Source organism: Lissotriton vulgaris, unplaced genomic scaffold (assembly GCF_964263255.1).
Source record: "Lissotriton vulgaris unplaced genomic scaffold, aLisVul1.2 SCAFFOLD_5582, whole genome shotgun sequence".
Lineage (NCBI taxonomy): Eukaryota > Metazoa > Chordata > Amphibia > Caudata > Salamandridae > Lissotriton > Lissotriton vulgaris.
The window spans coordinates 47,802-67,827 of record NW_028248586.1 but is presented as its reverse complement, the minus strand read 5'-3'; the positions used below and the strand labels follow the sequence as shown (position 1 = coordinate 67,827).

Genomic DNA, 20,026 nt, shown 5'->3' with positions numbered 1-20,026 from the left:
CCCCATGCAGAAGAGGGGAGAAGCTTTGTAATTTTGTATTACAGAGAAATATGATTAATACTATGGAAAAAGCTGGCATCCACTCGAGTGCGGGCCGTTGCCTACCTACAGAGAGCGCGGATGCTCATCTATTATAGATTATGTTTTTATTTCATCCTCACTTAAAAATGTTTTGGAAAAGGCTGAGGTTTTATCTACCAGTCAAGGTGACCATAATCCTATCTTAACCACTATTAGACTTTGTCCCAAACCCACTATCCAACGAGAAATTGGGGCCAAAAACCTCACGGTGTCTACGGATAAACCTAGGCTGGTATGGAGGGGGATAGATAATAAAGCCCTCCTTGAATGTACAATAAGGACATATCCCAAATTAGTAGACATTTGCTTGTCAAGCAGCTCTGTAGGTAAGGAGATCATTGAGGCGTTTAGTGCCTCTGTATTGGTATTAAGCAGATAATTTCAAAACCAATTACCAACACAAGTAAGCCCCCTAGGTGGTTTGATAGTTCTTGTTCCTGTGCAATTAGAGACCTGCGCAAAGCATTAGTGGCTACACCCAGGGATGTACTTTTAGTAAGATCTCTTAGAGCATGTTACAAGACTGCCACCAAAAAACGATCAGATGAGCTAGTTATAACACATTGGGACAACCTAGTTAAAGCTGCCTCCCTAAAAGATACTAATGGATTTTGGAGGGAAGTCAAAAATATGAGGTCTATGGATACAAAAACCACCCCTATTAGCTGTAATATATCTAGTGAGCTATGGGAGAAGCATTTTGCTGGAATTTATATTGCCCCCTTAACATCAACTAGTAATACTTACAGCAGTCAAGTTATAAATGTCACCATAACTATAGCCGAGGTACAAGAGGCGCTATTTTAAAGTTTGGGTAAAAAAGCACCAGGTCCGGATGGATTATCCATCGACCTTATTAAACAGGAGCCGGACCTATGGCCCCCCCTTTTATGCAACGTTTTTACCAACTTGACTAAGGCCACTATCCCAGGCACATGGTCAACTAGTATAATCGTCCCCATTTTTAAGTAAGGGGATAGAGCTAATCCCAGCTGCTACCGTCCCATTTCTCTGATTAACAACACCTTGAAGATCCTGGGTAGGGTAGTTTTTAACAGAATCAGACTATGGGTGGAAGATAATTCAATTTTAAACTGTTGTCAGCTGGGCTTCAGAAGTGACATCGGAACTGTTGAACAGTGCTTAAATTTGAATTTAATTTTAGGGAAATATGTGGTTGCAAAAAAAGCTCCTTTTTATTTAGGTTTTATGGATTTATCCGCAGCATTTGATTTTGTCAACAGATCAGGGTTATGGGAAATTATTTTAAATTATGGTTTGGATGAGGCACTGGTTTGTTTCTTGGCTTACCTCCATAGGGATTTGAAGGCACGGGTGAGGATAAACAATGACGGGGAAGTTTCTGGGGACATCACCATTGGCCGCGGGGTCAGACAAGGTTGTGTTCTGGCCTCCCTGCTTTTTATCATTTACATTAATTAATTACAAAACTCCCTGTCAAAAACATCTAAGGATGTCCCAAAGATTAATGGTAAATTACTGCCCGTGCACTGCACACTTTAGTCAAGGGATTTGTGTCATTTATGGCGGATCTTGGGTTATGTACAAATTTTTAAAAACCTTTTATCATGAGTTGTGGCCCTAAAAAACACTGTATCAAATCCATGTCAGTGGGTATTGAATCGTTGACATGCAGTAGCACTTTTCCAAATCTGAGTTTAGGCTTTTCAGACTCTGGATCTTGGAAAGCCCATACTGTCCACAGTAGGTATAAATTAACTAAGGCAATACATTCTGTAATCAGTCTTCGACAACCGAAATATTCTGAAGTAGTGGTCCCGCTGCTCCAGATAATACAAATCTCAATGTGTACCGACCGCCACCTATGGGGCAGAGGTTTGGGGGCACGCCAACTGTAGTGGGATTCAAAGTGAAGAGAATAGGTTCTGCAGAAAAATTCTTGGCGCACTTATATCGGCCTCCAACTATATTATCCCAAATGAATTGAATATACAATATGTGGAGGATTTTATCAAATCTTGCCCAGCTATATTTTGGGTGAAAATTGGCAAAACCCAGCGGCAACCTTGACCAGAGATATAATTAATGATTGCCTTAGGTGCGAAAGAGGTGGCACTATACCCTGGCTAGCCGCAGTAAAAGAGAGCTTAGCAAGTATAGATATGGTGAATATCTTTACCAACCCATCAGAAGCAGAAGGAATAAATATAAAATCAGTCAGGGGGGCACTTTATGATTTGTACCATAAAAAAAACAAGTTACTGAGCATAAATACCAACCATTGCCAGATATTTGCCCCTCTTGGATTCACCTGGTCTTCAACATACTATGCCACAATCTTACCTCAGAAAGCATATGGGCAGATGGAAAAAGAGCCTACTCTATCCCTTTAGGGATGGAAGCATTAAATATTCTCTGTGCTTCCCTATAGCTCCACCTCTGCTTTGTGGACTTCAAGGCAGCCTTTGACAATGTCGACCGGGAAATTCTCTGGCGAAAACTGACCGCCTGGGGGATTCCCTCACCTTTATTAAGCCTCTTGATTGAATTGCACACGAACATGTGGGTCCAGGTAAATCTTGGGAACGGCTCGCACCTCTCTAAGCGTATTCCAACCACAAAGGGCCTAAAACAGGGGTGCGTGCTAGCTCCAACTCTTTTTAATCTATTTACAACTGACCTGCCACCCGCCCTTGAGGCCCAGCATTTCCTATGCAGATGACGTGGTCCTGGTCAGCCACATGAAAGTTGGCCTACAAAACCTTATTAACACGCTTTATGGTTACGCCACTGAAAACCTACTAGAAGTGAACATCAGTAAGACAAATGTTCTGTCCATAACAGGGAACAAAAATTCGCACATCTGGTCACTTGGCACAAAAAAAAATTCAAATTGTTCCGAATACAAATACCTGAGGATTCTAGTCGACAAAGGTGGCCACTATCTAAACCAACTAGCTGCCATCAAGAGGAAAGGCATGTTAATAGCCACGACACTGAAACAGCTAAAGCCCAACTTGAGATGCAAAACTCTATTGCCACTACTTCGAGTAGCTAAAATCAAAATAGAGTCTTTAATTACATATGACAGTGAGGCTTTAAGAGGAACTGACGCAAAACTTCTGGATACAACCATTTCCAAGGCCTATAGACTTCTCTTTAACCTGCCATTGTATACTTCGCAAGCCCAGATTCGGTTGGAATTTGGGCTGACAAGCCAAATTCTTGCACGAAGAGGGTCTACCATCAAATGCTGGCACAAATTAAAGAACTCTCCAGATAATACCCTGAATCGACAGCTCCTGCAAGACATTAGTAGCTCTTCCAGAATTCCGGCAAAAAAATACTTAGAGGAGTCCTTGACCGTAACAGGACTGAAAGAGTCTCCTCTATCACATGCGCAATTCAAGCTCACAGTGAACAAGAGCTTAAAGAGACACTCGCATGTGGAGGATAAAGCCACGTTTTCTCACAGACACCATGCCTGGATGACCCTGTGTACTTATAAAACACCGGGGCTCCAAGCATATTTTGGTCTGGGGTATGGCTGGAAAACTAAGGAAGCCTTTTTAAAACACAGGCTAGGGATCCTACCTGCCATTCCTCACTTACCACCGTGGCTGAGACAGAACCATGGGACTAAATGCCGGCTTTGCGGAACGGGGACTGAAGACATAGAACATCTTCTATGCACATGCTCATGGCTGAACGAGGAAAGGGCAGCTCTGTTGAAAACAGCCTTTAACGAACTAGGAGTCCGCTCACGCAGACAAGCCGTCCTCGCCTGCTTCGACCCCAGAATAAGGATGATTTACCTTACTGGCTTGCTGAGAAATTTGACCAGCTGGAAGCAGTATTTCATAATTCTACACCTGTTGAAAAAACACAGGATCCTTACGATTAGTTTACAGAAAGACTTAATACCAGAGGTAACCGATCGTGAGAATTGAGGTAAAGTATTCGCAGCAGTGTATGCTAAATGTTTCGGCACACCTTCTATGACTGTGCTGCCCTCCGTGATTAACCGTGTTCAGGATGAGCACGGCCTGGAGGCGGCAGTTGAGTTGGGAATGAGGCTTGTTGGAGTTGCTGATCTCATCCTTGTGAATGTAAAGGAAGATGCAGTTAACTTTCAGGTGTCTAATGCTTTGCGCCCTTTCTCAGAGCACAAGAAACTCCAAGAGTTACCGAAAATGCTTGCTAATGCATGTAAGACCATTGGATGCAATAGTTTGGGGTTTTAGTCTTTTGCTAAAACACCGGCACAACAGCAAACTCAGACGGCACAATCTAATAAAAAGAATTGGAAAAATAAAAAACAGGCGAAGCAATAACAGAAACAAGGGTCACCTGCAGCATCACCAATACAGGGTCTTCTAAGCGCACTTATGATTTGCGCGACTGCACTAGAATTGGGTTTCCTGACTGGTTTCAGGTCCCTAATCAGCGTTCTCCTCCTTCTACACAGGAAACATCAGGCTCACAAGCCGATGGAGGAGATCACCAGGATCGTGGCAGAGGTCGAGGTGCCTCGCAAGGACGCGAGCATCCTCGTCAGGCTGACAGTAAAGGCAAGCAGGATGATTTTCCTTGTCAACGCCCTCTGTTTCAGAAAAATAAAGTTGCTGCTTTAAGAGCAAGATATGCCACAGACAGTGGGAACCCAACTTCAGAACCTAACATGGGCAGTAACGCTGCTAGATAGTGCAGCGGAGGTTACCATAGTGCGGCAAGCACTGCGTCCATTTCTGAAGGCGACAGCAACTGACACTTTCCTCACAGTTGAAACTGCTGACACCCGAGTGGCTCCCCCTGACAGATTATATGATATAGTATTTCTGATTGAAGCTGAGGCAGATTGGCCCCCGCATTTTGGTTTAGCCACTATGAGGGGGAAGGATGTGATCCTCACTAGTTCTTTGCACATAGTTCTCAAAGAGCAAGCAATGGCTTTTGCGAAAGTGAGGACTCTGGGGCTTTCACCAGCATTGTACCGTGGGTTGGAATAATCTTTTGCCCCTGCATGAGATACCATTGTGGTCTATGCCATTGCCACAACTCCAATATCCCCTCCGGTGGGAGGCAAAAGCTCCAGTTTCTAAAAGAGTATCAAGGAGTGATTGACACATGTGTGTTACCAGTGAATAACCCTCTTTTTACTGTAACCAAACCCGATGGGTCGGACCGCCTAGTTTTGGATTATTGGCATTTGAACTCTCATTGTCGAACCTTTGCAGTTCAGATTACTCATAGTTCTGTCCTCGGAGACAGTCTTGTGGGAAAAAGGTCTAAAACCACACTTGAAATTCCCATTGGATTTTTTAGTCATAACCTGTCCTCTATAAGTAGTCAATGAACAGCTTTTACTTCCGGTGGTAAACAAAAACAATTTAAAAGATTGTCCATGGGCTACAAAAACAGCCCTGGTGTTTTCGCCGCACAAGTTGTCTCCTTGTTAGCTGACATAGACCATGATGCGTACTCGTACATTGATGATATTTATCTCACGAACAACGAATTATGGCTGCATCTTTGTCGCGTGGACCGCAGCATAGTTTTGTTTGCTGACTATGGTTACAAATTTAACTTTGCAAAATCACATATTGCAGAGTACACAGTGTTGTTCCTGGGCTATGAGCTCAAAAATGAGGGTAGAGGCTTGGCGCCTCACTTCTTGAAGAAATATGCACGTTTGCATTCTCATGCAACTCTGAACTTACATTCCCGAGTATGCCCAGCGTATCAAGCCACTATATGCCTTGATACAACCGCACTTTTTAAAAGCCTGGCTTCCGGAACATTCAGCTATACTGCAATATTTGCAGTCTGATCTTCTTGAATCTAAATACTTGTTGACACGTTACAACCACACGAACCTGGTATTATGAATTGTGCCAGGCGCAGTGGGTTTCACCTACTTGACAGTTAATGAAGAGGACACAGTACCTGTTGCTTACAAGTCACATTTGTACACTTTGGCTGAAATGGGCTTTTCAACTGTTGAAAAAGTCTTGACAGCGGTCCAGATGGCGATCCTGAAGGAACACGCACTGGTGCAGTGAAATCGCATGTTGGTTGTAACACCATATCCTGCTCTTGAAGCAGTGAGGAAAGCCAGTGCACCAAATTCAAAAGCTTTACATCCTCGTTGGATATAATGCCCTACTTCGTTGACAACTCCTGATTAAGTATGGGCGAATTTTGCGAATTTGCGGTTCGCAAATTTGCGTATTGACGAATTCGCAATCCGCAAAATCCGCGAACTCTCGCGAATTTGTGGATTTTTTCTTTTTTTTGTAATCGCAAGGGTTTCTGCCAGTTCGCAAGGGTTTTGTACCAGTTCGCAAACGCGAACTTACTAGTCGGCTCGCAACGGTCGCAACTATGTTGTTTCTACGTCTGGTTCATCATCACAGCACCCTCTGTTTCACCACTGCCACCCTCTGGTTCACCCATGCCACCCTCTGGTGCATCACTGCCACCCTCTGGTTCATCACTGTAGATTATGGGGGGGGAAAGCACACCTGCCCTGCTTCAACTGACATGAATTAATTTAGGGTTGATTAATGTGTCACCGAATTTGAACTTCCAGTCTGGCACCTGCTTCTTTATCTGTAATTTGCTTTCTGTTGCAGTGCAATTTTTTTCACAGGACCTTTGTGGCCTACTTGTAGCTATTCTATGAGCCTGCTGTGAGGGTTAGAGCAGGGTCATAGAATACTTGCAAGTAGGCGGCAACTGAACTCTGGAGGGGCCCCTCAGGAAGCACTACAGGGAATGGTTACTAATGATGAGTTTGAACTTTTGCACCTGCTGAGTGCCTTCAGTTTTCAAAACTCATTTTTCTGCAATTTCGCGGGATTCGCCGGGCGCAAATTTGCGCAAGATCGAATTCGGGAGCCGCGAATTCGTGCAAATATGCGATTTGTTTTTTTGCGGCGTGTTAGTTCGCAAGGTTTTGTGCGTTTTAGCGAGCCGCTTGTAGCGCAACGGCGCGAAGTTACCCTCGCGGTCGTTCACGGGCGCGGCCATCATGTTTGCATGACGTATTTCCGTTTCCGGACGCTATGTGTAATTTCGCAAAGTGTGCGGCTCGCTAGTACAAGTTCGCGTGTGATCGCGAGGGAAATCTCGCGCGAACTTACCCACGCGGTCGTGAACGGGCACGGCCACATTGTTTCTCATTCATTGCTATGGTTCTGGGCATGCTTTCTGTATCCTCTGTCAATCTCTGCCATCCTTTGCTTGTTTGAAGTTTTTTTTAATCTATTTTACTTATTATCTATCCCTCTATTTTTCTAGCTCTATATTTTTGTTTTTTCTGCTACTTTTGGTTAATTTTGAACTACTTTTTTAAACTCTTTTCTTTTCTTCTTCCCTATTCTATTTCTTATTTCTTCCTTTCTGCCCAGACCATGGTAAAGGGAGCCGGGAAGCATCCTGAGAAGGAGAAGGGTCCCGCACCCCGTGCCCGGCTCCCGTGCGGGCGTTTGAGGGGGGAGCAGATCACAGCCCGGGAGATCATTAGCGCAGAGGAGGTGGCCGCACTATTTTTTTTTGTCCAGCGCCGCCTCCCCAGGACCATCATGGCAGGTGGCAAGATCAAAAGCGGCTACGGGATCCGGGAGCGGCGGAAGCGGTGGGAGAAGGTGTGCCGGGCCATGTACCAACACTCTCGGGTCCGGCGCACCTACAACCAGGCCACCCACCGTTGGACAGATCTCCTGGACCGGGAACGCGACTTGATCGACCTGCTTGGCCTCGAGATCCCTGGGCTTGGTGAGTAGTAGTAGCAATTTCTTCACTACTCTGTTTTCTCCTGCTCTGTGTGTTGTTATATTGCAAATTTTTGTTTTTTACCAACAGCAATAATTCTGCTGATTACATTGTAGGTAAATTATATTTCAAAATCTTCTGTGCATTTCAGGTGCACTGCTCTCCTTCTCAGTGGCGTTGCTACAATGTTTATTTGTTTTCGATTTTGTGTTCATTTCATTGGGCTGAGAAATTATGTATGAGTGTAGCTTAAAGAACTGCGTAATACTAGACACTAAGAGTCCGATTTTTAATTACTGGCGCATCCCTGCAAAGTATCGGATGCGCCAGTTATTGTGCACCACGCCACCACCACCCATGGTGCGCCGTATTTACAATGCAGCGCACCGTGGGCCTAAAACGTCACAGAAGCGTTACGTATCTGTGCCGTAAAGGCGGCGCATTGCTGGAGTTGCATCGCAACAATGGCGCAGCTCCAGAAATGCTCTGGGGTGCCCTATCTCCCCAATGCTGCATCAAGCCATACATCTGCTTCAAGCAGGCGCAGGGTTTGAGTCACGCATCATTGTCCTAAAAGTGACTTATTGAAATCTTGTAGATTTCCCTCAGCCACTTTTAGGATGCATTCCTGCGCAGTAACGCCCTCCCTTGCACCGGAACGCCCCCTGATGGCGCAGGGCTTTACAACGTGATGCATCTCCCATATGCGTCACGTTGTTAATATATGCCGCACCATTGTGCCTCTTTTGTTCTGCACAAAAGTCACGCAACATTGGAGCAAAAGAGCCGCAAGGGACTTGTAAATCTGCCCCTACAGACTCAAGTCCAGTCCTTCCTTTGTACACCTGGCAATAATAGTGGTGGTGGATTGATAGTTTGAGTATTTTAATGACTGGTTAATGTAGTAGGAAACTTTTTAGTGTTGTCGCTGATCTGCAATCACGATGGAGTTTGTCTGTCACTTGGCGTGCTGCGGACTGCTGCCTGCCAGTCCTAGGTGAACCTTTTTAATAGTTTGTTTAGTGAGTTACATAACTTTCCAAGTCGACGGTCCGCAAATCAAGCAATACTAATATCGTAGTAGACCACATGAGATAGGTGCAGTCCTCTGGGATTGTCCATAATGTCTTTTCAAGTCTTCTAAATGTTTATGCTTTGACAATTACCAACAATAAAAAAGTAAATGACCACCAAGAAAGAATAAGATACTACTTTACTTTTGGTTTGGATAGGAGGATAATCCATACTACTACTGTTGCATGGACAAATCTGCACAAACAGAACTATGGACACTAAATAGTGTATTGTTTATCAATTATAATAGGCGCAGGTAGACTTTCCAGATACCTCAGTGATATCAGACTTTGAAGAACCCCCAATCTCCTTACTGTCTAGATAGTGTGGCAGAGTCATTCAGCTCCCAAATTCATCGATGATTGATCCCCAATGATGATTATCCAACGCAGGACAAGAGTACAGAGTCAGAGTCAAGAAGTGTCAGAGGCACGGACTCATGCTTGCAAATTGCAAAACCTTTTGCTCATTCACTCATGACCAAAAACCACAGAGTCTATTTAAGTTTTAAAGCTTTATTAAAAGTAAAAATATTTATTAAAATCAAGCTTGTCATAAAACATAAACGGTTGATTAAAAATGGAAAAGTGCTTATAGTGATTTATTTCACAGATTTATTGTGGGTGAGCCGAGCCCTCACCTGGTTTGAACTTGAATTTTTCTTTTTGGTGCTGAATCGTTGGTCCCTCCGTCCTAGTGATGATGATTTTTCTTAGAAGTGAAGCTTTTATCTGTTATGAGAAAAATGGTGCGTGTTAAAAAGCAAGCATTCATCAGTTGTGCCAAAAAGTGCAGTAAGACAACACCCTTCCCTGGAAAAAGGGACATTTTTACTTTAGAGTAGACAGTCACAAAATATTAGATTGGTTTCTGTATTCACATTTCTTCATTCCTAGACAAAATACTAGTGAGTGGTGTATGTCTATGACATCTAACATTCTTAAATGTACTTTGTAAGTGGAACATCTGGTGCTGGGCCCAGCGTGGAGGTGGAGGAGGAAAGTTCTGGGGAGGAGGCGGTGCAAGTGCCGGACCAAACTGCTGTGCGGGTTGCCACGGTAGTGCCGGGCAGTGGTAAGCTCTTATATTCCTTACTTATTGTGATTGCAGACTGCATAGTGTGCTCCCCGTGAGAAAACGTAAGGTTTGTCCAGATGAGAGACATGAAGAAGAATGATTGACATATAGTTTGAATGGATGGATGCCTGGATCATGGTACTATCTGACTCTTAGATAGCATATGTGTATCTAGAGAGAGTAGGCGGTCACTGGATGAACTAAGTGTTACTTTGAAGAGCATGTAACACCGCACCCGCACGTCCGTCCCAGTGTAGGAAAGGCAAGGAAAAGAAGTTGTAATTTTGTCCGAATACTACCATGAATAGTAGCAGTAGTTTGTATTGCAAGCACAGCGAATATCAGGCTATTACGATGGCCACTCACTACTTCTGTTAATAAGTTTAGTAGAACTCTGTCATTTATGTGTGGATGTATCACTGTTCACTCAATAAAAAGCAAAGCACCTGAAGTCATCCCATATGTAAGCAAATACATTCCATGTGCAGTGATAGATAATCAGATTATTTATCTTCTTCATTTTCCTTTTCTAGTATTCATAGGCACTGTAGGGTGAAAGTTAAATTAATTAAGCAGTAGCCCTTGTAACAGAGTATTCTCAGTGCCACCCGTAATAGAAAAGTAAGAACATCACCACCTGCATGTACTGGACTGGTACAGTAACGCAAGTCTGTCTCACTCGCAAGTTGACTGCGCTGGCATTATTCCGGCTTGCTGAAGTTAACGTACCAATTTTGGTAAACAAGAGAGAAGAAGAAGAATATGACTGGTGTAATGTCATAATCGACTCTAATGGAGTGAGTCCATAGTACTCGTAGAATTGATTCCTTAAACTCCCACTAATGTTAGAGCAAGGATGAAGAAGAGGGAAGTTAGATAGATACTGGCCTTAATATTTATGTACTGCGCTTGCAAGTTGCTAGTTCTTCTGTGACACAACTTTCTGCTGAATCTTTTTGTGTTAATCTTAAAGAGCATTGGTTACAGACTATGTCTTTCTTTCTTCATATAGATGCTCCTTCCAAACCAACACGGAAGGAGCTGGCTAAAAGGTTCCGGCAACGGAGGCTGGAGGCCACTGTCGCCGAATATCGGCGGCTGGTGGCCCAGGAGGAGGAGGACACGCAGAGTACGTCAACAACATCCACGGTGACACCTACATCCATCTCCGCGCTCCCTGGGTCAGCCAGTCAGCGCAGCAGGTCTCCAGCGGTACGGAGCCGGTGTACCGCAGCCACCCGCCACCGCCGAGCAGCAAAGAAATTAGCTGCCCCCCACAGCAGTACCAAAAAAAGGATGCACCACCTTTCCCCGAGGGTTTCCTACCTCGAGCAGGAGCTCCTCAACACCAAAACCCTGCTCGGGACTCTCCGCAAGGAGCATGCCGACCTGGCCCAAAAAGTCAACAGCAGCCAGCAGTAGGAGGAGACTGTCCCTTGCCCCTTTTTTAAACACTTCTGGGGAGTGGGAATTGGGAGTTGGGTTTTCTACTTTTTTGGACTTAGTTTTCAGGGACATTCGCTGGGGTTCGGGAGGGGGGATGGGTTGGGTCTTGCGGGAGATTAATTATGTTAGGGATATATAAATATACTTTAAACTTTATCTTAGCATACGTGTTTTTTACTGCTTTTGTGGCTGGTGGGTGGGGAATTAACAGTCCTGAAACTTAAGTGGCATCTTGATTCAAGTTGTGTAAGTACTAATGGCCCAAATGTTTTCAAAACTAAGTGCCTCTCACAGAGTAAGTGAATTCAATAGTCCTAGGACCGTCAGTCTCTCGTCTCTCCTAATACTTCATTATACTACCTCCCCCCAAACGCTTATCTTACCTGTAATTTGTGTTTGGAAATGGGGCTAGGCATAGGGCTGGCTGCATGCGAAATGGCGATTAAGGTTGGCAATCCTGGGCGGATGAAATGTCATCATTGCGGTGGTATTTGTGGTGTTACACATTGGCAGTTGCAGCATCTGAAAAAAAAGAAAATGAGACCTTATTTGTCCTTACCGTAGCATTAGAACGGTACAATAGAGAATATAGCAGGTGACAGTACACTAGAACAGGGCCACAATGTAGCCTAACAAATGGTAAAGTATTGAAAGTATAACTAGTACTTGCGTTTATTTCTTTGACATTGGCTACTACTACAAGAAATAGTACTGAAGGTGAAGGACACGTAATAATTTGCCACGTCTAGGAGGAGGATGTTCTTGATGATCAATCAAGTTGATGGCGCACATGAAAATCTGCTTTCATTTGCCAATAGTGACTCAGTGTCAAGCTGAGTAAGAATAGAATATATCCTCGGATTCCTTCACCAGCCTGTTGCTATGACCTTATCCTCCCCAGCAAGTGTGTGGAAATATTGCTGTCATTTAGTCACACATCGATCAAAACCACACAGAAAGAGGGTTAGGGTTTGGAAAATGGATGGGAATGGGGGTTTTTGGGTTTTTTTGGGGAAAGTTTTTTTGAGAGAAGAAAAAAAAAGCACAGCATGTACAAACAATAATTGAAGATAAACAAATCTTTGGGTACAAAGCTAACTATAAATCTTTTAAGTGACATAAAGGAAGTGCATGCACTACTGCATGCATGGTTATTGAAAAGTAAGTAGTACTTTTGACAACCGTGAATGAAAGAATGCGACAGTACAGGGCTGCAGTAATAATTATGCGTTTTTGCCTATCTCTGCACTCAGAGAAACACTTCGTACATTAAATTAGGTTTGAAAAATAGCAGAAGTAAAACCTATACAATGGCTGTAGGGATGAATTTAGAAGCAGAGATCAAAGAAATGCAGAGTGACACTCATAGAAGTTCACAGCAATAACATTACTTAAAAGATAATTAGAAAAGAACGGGTACTGTATCTGTATGATGTTGTAGTTGTCCTGTTGAATTTGGGAAGTTGTAAGATGCATCCAACCATTCCTCTTATTAGGGTGACTCCTCCATTCCATCTGATGCTCCGTCCGTCAATGTTGGTGACCAGAAGACACCCTGTCCACTGCCTGCCTGGCGGATGCTGAATTGCGTCTCGCTAATGTGAAGCCTGACTTCATCCTTTTCCCATTGCGCAGGCTGAAACCCGGCCTGTAATTATTGATGGAAAAACAGGAAGTGATATTAGAACACCACTGAGAAATAAATATAAGGTATGTACGGTGTATAGTGCAAAAAGTCACACTTTGAGTTTCCTAATAGACAGTACAATATTTTTGAAAGTGCGTACTCTGTCTGAGTCTCCTTTTGAAGGATAAATAAGTATGGGCGAATTAATTTAGCAGATCTTTCCCCTCAAGCTAGGTGTACTGTAAACTGTGTTTTAGAACAAAATTAGACCTTCCCAGCAGTGCTTCCAGACCCTTACTAAACCCAGTCGCAAAAATGTAGAAGACTCCCAATCAGATTTCAAAAAACGAGGCCTAGTAGAAAATGGTGACAAAACATACTTTGAAAGTAAAGTAGGCCAAAATCCCCCCTTACCCACCGTGGATTGTATTCAAACCACTTGCAAGCAAGCAAAAGTATCCATACCCAGCATCGCTCCAAGACTCGCAAACCCCCCCACAAACAGCCCCCTACCCAAACACATGCAATACAATACTGCTAACGCAAACGACCCCCTAAGTTAAGAATAGTGGCAAACGCTTTCTTTAAATAGGCCAAATCCCCCCTTTCCCACCATGGATTTTCTTCAAACCACTTGAAACCAAAATTACACATTCCCCCGAGTGCTCTAAGACCCCAGAACTCAGTTGCAAACATCGAGAATACCCCGAAACACAAGCAATCCTGCTGCTAGTGCTAACCCTAACGAGCCCTAAGTTAATGTGCCAAAACGCTTTTCAGCATGGATTTTCCCTAAACCACTTTTATCTGGTATTAGACCTTCCCAGCAATGCCCCAAGACCTGCCAACCCACCCACAAAAAAGCAGAACACCCCCATACAAACAAAAAGCAAAAATGGAAAATCTCATACTTACAATATTTTTCGGCCTTCTTTCAATTCTGTCCAAACGCGCTGTGCAGCTAGGTCATAACTCCACTTTTCCACCATGGATGTCCTAGAAAACAAATGCAATCAACATTAGACTGTGCCAGCAGTGCTCCCAGACCCCAAAACCCACCCCCAAACACCAGGAACCCCACCAAACAGGCCCCCGAAAACATGATAGTGAGCAAAAAGGCAAAAACTTTCTCAACTCTGATTTTCTCCAAAACACTTTTATCCGGTATTAGACCTTCCCAGCAATGGCCCCAGAGCCGTCAACCCAGGCGGAAACAAGTAGAAGACCCCCAAACAGCCAAAAAGCAAAACTACAAAAATGGGGAATTAGTAATTTTCAGGCAAATTTCCAACATCACTCCACGTGCGCTCTGCAGCTAGGCCCTAACTCCCCTTTCCCACCATGGATTTTCTTCAAACCACTTGCAATCAAAAGTATCCATACCCATCAGTGCTCCCAGACCCCAAAACCCACCCCCAAACACCAGGAACCCCACCAAACAGGCCCCCGAAAACATGATAGTGAGCAAAAAGGCAAAAACTTTCTCAACTCTGATTTTCTCCAAAACACTTTTATCCGGTATTAGACCTTCCCAGCAATGGCCCCAGAGCCGTCAACCCAGGTGGAAACAAGTAGAAGACCCCCAAACAGCCAAAAAGCAAAACTACAAAAATGGGGACAGTAATTTTCAGGCAAATTTCCAACATCACTCCACGCGCGCTCTGCAGCTAGGCCCTAACTCCCCTTTGCCACCATGGATTTTCTTCAAACCACTTGCAATCAAAAGTATCCATACCCAGCAGTGCTCCCAGACCCCAAAACCCACCCCCAAACACCAGGAACCCTCCCCAAACAGGCCCCCGAAAACATGATAGTGAGCAAAAAGGCAAAAACTTTCTCAACTCTAATTTTCTCCAAAACACTTTTATCTGGTATTAGACCTTCCCAGCAATGCCCCAAGACCTGGCAACCCACCCGCAAAAAAGCACAACACCCCCAAACAGGCAAAAAGCAAAAATGGAAAATCTCATACTTACAATATTTTTCGGCCTTCTTTCAATTCTGTCCAAACGCACTGTGCAGCTAGGTCATAACTCAACTTTTCCACCATGGATGTCCTGGAAAACAACTGCAATCAACAATAGACTGTGCCAGCAGTGCTCCCAGACCCCAAAACCCACCCCCAAACACCAGGAACCCCCCCAAACAGACCCCCGAAAACATGACAGTGAGCAAAAAGGCACTAACTCCCCTTTGCCACCATGGATTTTCTTCAAACCACTTGCAATCAAAAGTATCAATACCCAGCATTGCTCCAAGACCCCAAAACCCACCCACAAACACCAGGAAGCCCCCCAAACAGCACCTCAAAGAAAAGCAAGTCAGCAAAAACGCAAAAAAATGTTCACCTCCGATTTTGTCCAAACCACTTTGATCCGGTATTAGACATTCCCAGCAATGGCCCCAGACCCCTGCAGCCACCCACGAAAAAGCAGAACACCCCCAAACTGGCAAAAAGCAAAAATGGGCCTACTACCTGGAATTCTGTCCAAACGCGCTGTGCAGCTAGAAAAACGAAAGCAATCCACATTAGACCGTGCCAGCAGTGCTCCCAGACCCCAAAACCCACCCACAAAAACCTAAAAGCCCGCCAAACAGCACCCCAAAGACAGGCAAGTGATCAAAAGCGCAAAATCTTTTTCTGCTCCGATTTTCTCCAAACCACTTTTATTGGACCTTCCCAGCAATGGCCCCAGACCCGTCAACTCACCCGCAAAGAAGTAGAACACCCCCACAAGTGCAGAGTCTTTCTTCATTGGGCGTAATCCAGCCTTCTGCTTTGAGGGAAATAGGAGTCTGGGGGAGGAGGATAGAGGAGCATGTTCTTGTGAACTTGTGAACCTGAGGATTGCAGACTGCGGCACCTTCAAATCAATAAGCAAATAAGTGAAGACAGTTCTGCTGATGGGCTTGTTTATGTGATTAGGTGATGAAAGTTTTTTTATATCGATTTTGCAAAACAAAGAACGACAGACACACAGGAATAAAAGTGAATAAGGATGAAACAGAAAGTTATTGATTCATTGGCTCATTTTCAGGGCTCAGTGTCAGGGAAGAAGAGTTTGTCCTCATACTCTGCAAATTCAGGCAGGAGTAGGTCACCTAACAGAGAAGAACTTCCCTCATCTAAGTTGGTGTCCTCCTCATCTTCTTCCTGCGTGTATTCTCGTAGTTTGTAATCTGGTGGTATGAGGTGCTGATTCATTCTGATCATTGTTAACCTCTCCACATTTTTGGGCGAGAGGCGGGTAATTTTGGAAGTTAAAATGCCACCAGCAGCACCGAAAACACCTTCAGAAGACACGCTTGCGAGTGGGCAAGACAAGTAATTTATAGCCAGGTTGGAGATCTCTGGCCACAATTCTTTTTTCCCATGCCAATACGCCAATGGGTCATCATGAACATAGACCTCTGTTGAGTCATTCAGATAGTCCTGCACCATCGACTCAAGGTTCTCCACGGTTCCTCCACGTTGCTTACTTTTTGATGGGACCTTTTGAGAAGCAAACCCAAGCTGAGTTAGCCAATCCTCTTCTTCACACAATGTTACTGTTGTGTCTGTTGCAGATGATCCGGTTGCTGGTGTCTTTAACGGCTGAGAGGGAAAATCATTCACTTCTGCCACAGCCACAGGTGCAGAAGTGGATTCTTTTGACTCCGGATGGCCTGCTGATGCTGATGTACTGCCTTTTCCTTCAATTTGCTGCCGTTCTCTTTCAAACCGAGTGGTTGACACAGCTAGCCAATGTTTGTACTTTGTAACTTCTGCGTCATCAAAAGGAAAGAATACTCTGCCTGCCAGTGCCTTTTTGTACCGTGGATCCAGAATAGTAGCACAAATGTAATGCTGTTCTGTGTGGATCTTTTGAAGACGTTCATCGCAAAGTAGGCGCTGTAATAATTTCTCTGCCAAATCAAAAGCTTCTTGCTTTTTTTCATCTTTTTCAAACCTAGAAGACAGCGCCTTCAGTTGGTGCTCTAGCATGCGCAACAATGGGATAGCTTTTCCCAAATTACAGTTCTCCCTGCTGACTGGACGCGTGAAGACCTCAAAAGGACGAAGCATGTCTGTCAGGCTTTGAACTAGCTTCCATTGCTCCGCATGTCCTTCATAGCTGCACCCTTTGTAAAGAAATACTGATTGACTACCGCACACTGCTCAAACAGACGCTCAAGCATGTAGAAGGTTGAGTTCCAACATGTTGATACCTCCTGGAAGAGGGCTTTCACTGGCAGTTTACGTTCATGTAGCAGGCGCCTCAGATGCTTCCGGGCCTTAAAAGAATGGTTGAAATGTGTGCACATTCTTTGGCAGGTGGTCAGTAACTCGCACACTGGACTTTCTTCACTCAATTTTTTTTTAACAACCAGGTTTATACAGCGCGCCAAACACGGCACTCTGAAATAGTTACCCATATCCATGGCCTTAACTACATTGGAGCCATTATCCATGGAAACATAACCAATCTTGCGTTTTAATGGGGACAGCCATTGAAAGACCTTTGTGTTAAACTCCTGCAAAAAGTTTTCTCCTGTATGACTTCTCTCCATGCCAAACATGGCTAGTGTTGCATGTTTCCAAGCAGCTTTAAAAACATTTTCCGGGTCAACACCTGCCCTTAGCTTTGCTGTAACCCCTGAAAAAGAGACCGAGTATGCAGTGATGCACATGTAATCAGTGGCTGCGCAACTGGTCCACATGTCTGTTGTCAGATGTATAGTGTGAACAGCACTTTTCTGCAAAGCTGCCCATATCACCTCCCGCACATCTTCATGTCGTGCTGGAACCGCACCTCTGGCAAAATAGAACCGGCTAGGAACCTTCCATTTAGGGCAGAGCGTTGCCACTAATTCAAGAAAACCAACCCCTTCGACAAAAGAAAAAGGGAGAAGGTCCATTGCTAGCATTGTAGCCAGCTTAGTGTTATACAGACGCGTCATTGGGTGGTTGCGTTCAAGTGGCGCAGCTGAAAACAACATGCTTTTAATGGTGGGCTGGAGCATTTTACGGGATGATGATGATGATGACTTCTTTGACCCAGTTACGCTCAGTGATGATGATGAACTTTTTCGCATTGGTGTCTCACTCTCTCCCACACTCTTAGTGTGGCTCATATATCTTGCAGGGGGTGTGCTGCTGACAGGGGTTCTGGGTGTAAGTGAAGAAATGTTTGACGATTCTTCCTCCTCATCATCATCAGATGAAACATCAACGGATACAGTTTCCTGACTTGCAATGCGGGCTTCCTTGATCTCCTTTAGGTGCGCATGCCATTTGACAGTGTGCTGTCTCTCAAGATGACCTCTCTGGCCTCCGGTACCATAGTTGGTACCAAGCTTACCACGACTAACTCCAAGCTTACAAATGCTACTAATGGCTATGTTTTCCCTTGTTGTGCTAACACTAAAGTAGTCCTAAACTGCAGACTTCAAATGTCCGTGGGGGGCGGAGGAGGCGATACTGGTCATGCTAATGCCAGATGAAGTGGAGGATGTGTGTTGCCGAACTTTGCTACGTTGTGCACTTCCAGCACCACTAATTGAGGAAATGGAGGTCAAGGTGGATGGAGGTCCCTTCTGGCGAGAAAATATGGAAGCGGTAGGTGGTGGTGTACTACTTAACTACAATGGTGGTGCTCCCATTGTTGCCTCATCGACAACATCACGCTCAGCAGCTTTTCGGGCTAGGGTCAAAATGTCTGTTTGCTGCATGCCCGCTGGGGCTGCAGTGACGTTTATGATGACTGCGTCGTCGTCGTGAGAGTCTTCAGCAGCAGTAGTACACGCCACTTCTTGTTCAGCGTCATCATCACACTCCATAAGTCCAAGAGTATCGGGGACCTTCCTTTTACGCTTAGCTACCTTTGTCAGATCATGGTGTGCCTCACTCTCAGACGGCCGTGGTGGTTCCCAATTTGCATCCATATCATCAGAAGGAAGGGGGCTTGAAGAAGATGTAGGCACCATCAATGATCTTAACCTTGCTAGGGATCTGGGAGACAATGAATGATCAGGAGGAGTGGCTTCCTCAAATGATACCTCGGCTTGAATGCCGATTTCCTGATGTGCCCCTACTTCGGGAGGAACAACTATTGTGGGCACTTGTGCCACTCCATGCACCTCTGCTTGCGCATCTCCTTGCGCTGCCTCTCCTTCCACATGTACTTTGTCTTGTACTTGCACATGTGGTTGTTGTTGCGGCTGTGGTTGTTGAACACGCGTCAGATGAGTTACAACAACCTGTGTTGATTGAGGGATGCTGCTACTTTCTTGCCATGAGCCAACATCACTGGTAGAGGGTGATTGAACAACTATACTGGCTGCCTCTAAAGCACTCAAGGGCTTGGACTTAAGTTGGCGTGGTGGTGGTGGCACTGAGCCCAATGGAGCGTGGGTGCTGCTCCCAGCCTGGGTACCAGCAGATCCCGCTGCTGCTGCAGGCGTACTTTTTTTCCCAAAAAATGTGGAGGCCGGCACACCATTCTCCTTGGTAAGGGGTTTTTCTGCTCCTTACTGGCAACTTTCTTGCTAGAGGAGCTAATGGGAACTTTTTTTGGGGCCATCTTCTTCAGATGTCAAAACAGCAGGCCGCAGTTGCACGAGTTGCAGAGTTGTCTTGTCTGTGGCCACACATGACGTCGCGTGACGTTATGCTGCACAGACCGCTGCAGGACTTCTTCCTGGCACTGGTGGTTCTCATGTGCACCTAAAAGCAATGGAAGACAGAGGAACATCAGTTATACACCCCAAAAAGTCGAAAAACATGCAAAAATCAGCACAATCCCATGCCATCCATGCCCTCCATGATGTTTACATTAAAGAGACCCCACAGAAAGACTAGGCCCATGCACCACTCACTACCCCTGAGCATAATGGATGAAAGCTAGGCAAAATGGGTGCAGGCCTGAGAACACTACCTGCATTCAAAATGGCCCCTTGCCCCCCCAGCACATGGCCAGGGCC

The 20,026-nt window shown here is 44.9% G+C and overlaps 1 pseudogene; it reads right to left on the bottom strand.

Annotated features, from left to right (window-relative positions):
* Positions 1-5,104: 5,104 nt before the first annotated feature.
* LOC147663997 (uncharacterized) lies at positions 5,105-19,626 on the bottom strand (annotated as a pseudogene).
* Positions 19,627-20,026: the final 400 nt, after the last annotated feature.